This window comes from Polistes canadensis, unplaced genomic scaffold (genome assembly GCF_001313835.1).
Source record: "Polistes canadensis isolate GaletaPanama2010 unplaced genomic scaffold, ASM131383v1 scaffold_39, whole genome shotgun sequence".
NCBI classification, from domain to species: Eukaryota; Metazoa; Arthropoda; class Insecta; order Hymenoptera; family Vespidae; genus Polistes; species Polistes canadensis.
Genome location: NW_014569586.1, coordinates 924,904 through 929,140, shown reverse-complemented (window position 1 = coordinate 929,140; position 4,237 = coordinate 924,904).

Below are 4,237 nucleotides of genomic sequence, written 5' to 3'. Positions count from 1 at the left end.
TATATATATTAAAATATAAAAGATTTATATATATTATTCCAGATATGTAAATTAAATATCTATTTTAATGGTTTCCGTGACGGAATCGTTAACAACTAGCTACCATACTAATTCTCTCTCTTTTCCCCACACACATATACATACAAACACTCACTCAGCCGTTCACACACATAGACACATACATTTTCTTTACCTAGCTATCGATTTTTCCGATATACCTAAAAAAGAAAGTAGGTCAAATTAGTGTTTCCTTCGGATAGTCTGGCATTCATTTGCAGAACTCGAGTGCTATACCTTGTAATACGTACTTGGTAGTAGGAAAAACTGGATGGCGACGTTAATTCGAGTCAATTCGTTTTAAGAAATGAAACTCCGTCGTCGTCGTCGTCGACGTGGTCGAATCTAATCGCAATTAGGAAGACCTTTTCGTTTATTTTTGCTCTCATCCCATCTCTTCTATTTTTTTTCTGTCATTTTATTTTTTTCTATATATTTTTTGTTTTCTATTTCTTTTTTTTTTCTTTTTTTTTTTTAAATCTCTTATTCACATGTAATATGTATTAATGTGAATTTATGGTTAACGCGAGTTCGCTAATCCATAGGGAGTCAATCGTATATCCGATTGAAGCAACTCCCGGCGTCGCGTAATATCGTCTTTGAGAGTTAGACAGTAGTGAAGTTTCGAGTAGCTACGTCTATTTTATGGGAGTTAGCCACTCGGTTAAGATGATCGTACCACACCGACTATACAGCACTTTCCGAGTTAAAGCCTTACCCAGTATTAACATCAAAGCTTTGTATTCATAACCGAGTGATAGAATTATATTCCGTGCGAATGCATGTTAAGAGCACGATGACGATCTCATTTCCAGATAAATATTATTTCTATTTAAGAAATGTGTGTGTGTTATGTATATACAATTAATTTTGTATTATATAATAATATACGCGTAATTTGAATATGTTTATTTCTCGATGATTTTCTTTTGTCAATTATTATTCGAGAAGGGATTGCATTTAAAACGATCTATATTTTTTTAAGGACGAATTTTAACGAGTCGATTTTTTTCAATTTAATTTGAAATGATTTATTCAAGATCGCTGAGATAGTTAGAACTACACGCGATAGAAATGATTTAACGAACGATGACGTATAATGTTTAAAGTGCATCCTCTTTTGAACCATGCTTTTCTAAACATTTCAATTTCAAAAATCGATAAACGAATATTTGTATTACAATTGTTGCATTCTATGAACTATGCTCTCTCTTTCTCTCTCTCTCTCTCTCTCTTTTGTTTTCTGACCTCTCTGTTAATGGTTCCATTTTTCGTATGTTATATTCAATATTGAATTCTAAAACATGAAAGTTTCATTTTAGTGTGCGTATTGTATTACACGCTCAATTTCTTTTATACACATTTATTTCGAACAGAGAAGAGTACGCCAAACTGTAACATTAAATTTATCAACAGTTTACATATATATATATATATACTTATTTGTATCGTAACTTTGTTCTTTAAAAAAGTTCGATTGTTTACAATCGAACGGAGTTAAAATTCAGTTTGAAAAGTAAAAAAAAAATGTAATAATTAAATTAATAAATAAAAGGAGTAAAAAAAATGAAATATTGAAAATAAAAAATCGATCATAAGTATCGTGTTAAGTATAGAGTTTAAGAATTAAAATGTAAAATGTTGGGAATGTTTAGTAAGAATCGTAGTTGTTAACGAATCGTGAGGATGGTAGAAAAGGAAACTGGGAAGATATTCGGTCATTCAACTCGTCTAAAAGGAAACGTTTAGTAGACTAAACAGTGGTAGAGGATTCTAGTAAGACGACTGCTGCTGCCAGTTGTAAGAATAAAAAGAATATGAAGAATGAAAGGAAGATCGCTTTTCTCCTCGCGTGCGAAATTCACCGTCATTATCTTCTCGTATTCGACTCGAATCCACCTTCTTCTATTTCTATCTCCCTTTTTCTATTTCTTTTTCTATATCTACCTTTTTCTATATCTATCTTATTCTCTGTTTTCAGGAGAACGCGTTTGCGTCCTACGAATCACGAACGATAAATCACGAAACGACGTGGACGTCGTTCTCTCGTTCATCTCGTTCGCGTCCGAACGACAGGGGAGGATTTTTGTGGATTTTTCCGACATCGTCATCGGTCAATTTTTCTGCGTTTCTTGATGGCGATGCTTGCTCTAGAAGGAAAAACCATCTCTATATCTTTCTCTCTATTTCTTCACGCAGAAACTACCCTTCACTCTATTTTAACTTTTCTTATACTTTCTTTACAAACTTTCCTATGTCAATTATCGTGATTTCAGGCCCCAATTCTGTTATCGACGTTGCATAAATCACTTTTTTCTTTTTCTCTTTTTCTTTTTCTTCTTCTTTTTTTTATCATTAGAGATTCGAAAAACATTCTCGTTTATCGGTAATTATAAATATCAATTTTATTTCTTTACGATAAATCAGAGAATATTTATTCAAGTATTTCAATCTATATTTTTCTGAATATCATGAAATAGGGAAAAAAAATGTACATATCGTATTAAATAGGTGATAAAGTGAATTTTTATATTTCTACACTCGCGATAAATATATAATATATATATATATATTTTCTTTTCTTCATCTACCGTATTTATAACACATACGTAGATACTTATACTTATATTAAAATAATTACTAACACACGTATACAAGTATTATCGTTTAAATTTGCATTATTTAAGTAAGGAATAGCAACATATATTCTAAATTTGCATGTAACATTTTCGCATTAATTTTTTCTTTTACCATTTGTCAAAACGTTCTTCCTTTCTTTTGCTATATCCAACCTACGAGGATTAAAATGTGTACGTTAGTATGAGTTATAAACTATTGCTATTAATAATAACTTTTTTATTTACCGTTAATTTTTGAAGGATTCAATTTATTTATACCTATTTTACTAAATATTTCACAAAGTTCTTAATCAAAATTTTTTAATTAATTTTTTATTCCTTTACCATTCGTTTTGTAAACGCTAAACGCGTTGTTCAAATATTCATATGTATATAATATTATATATGATAACGAAAAAAAAAAAACAAATGTTAATATAAATTTTATTCGACAATCATTGATATTCTTCATATGTGCTCATCTCAATAGAATGCTCATTCTTTTTTCGATACCATAAAGTTAATGTATGTTTGCGTTAATGAGGAAAAAAAGTAAACGTGGGTTATTCATCTTCTCTCTCTTTCTTTCTTTCTCTCTCTCTTTAGTTTTTTCTTTCTCTCTTTATTTACAATCTCGTCTGAAAAATACAAACGTAGTAGCTTAAAAAACGACCCGTTCAAGAGGTCGATTACTGCACGTACGATGTTTGTCCTATCAATATTTATCCTTCATTTTCGTCTTTATTCGTTCGTATGGAAAGCATAGACGGTTTGTATGAGGAGTAGCAATGAGAGAAAATTAAAGAAAGAAAGAAAAAAATAAAGAGAGAAGGGGGAACAATAATTTGATATTCACTAGTCGTCGTCACGATGATAATATTCTCAAGTACTTGCTTTTTATTGGTATTATTTTTCAATCTGTGTTTGTTACTTACAATAGTATTTTTTTTTTATTAGATAAAAATAACGTTATGTCAATATAATATTGCACACGTTTAACATTAGAATTATCCAAAATTAAATGTCAATTTATTTCTAATCAGATCTAATCAAAAAGTGTGTGTTGAGATACAATCAAATCGATAAATTAAATTGTGTTTAGATAATTGCGATTAAAAGTTTTGGTTAATGTTTGAAAAATGAAATATGAGTAGTTTTCAAAAAAAAAAAGAAATGTTTCGATCGGTTCAATTGTTTTCTATATATACACACATGAATTTTAATTCATTCGTCGCCATTAAGTTTATAAAAAACATAACCGATTCTTTTTAAACAGGAACAAACTAACACTGACTCCCATCATCTTTTTCTCACACACAACGAAAAGATTAAAAAGATAATAAAAAGATATAAAAAAGAGAATGCATCAGGCATGACCTTGAAATCGATAAACAAAAGATTGCAACAGTTCCAGCTCGCAATTGTCCTTTTCGTCCAAAGGATTCACTCAGTGTACACTGTTGATTCCTTTGAATACTTTGTAAGAGGGTGACTGGGGGAGAAAAAAAAACATAGAAGGGGTTAGAAAGAAAGAGAGAGAGAGAGAGAGAGAGAGAGAGAGA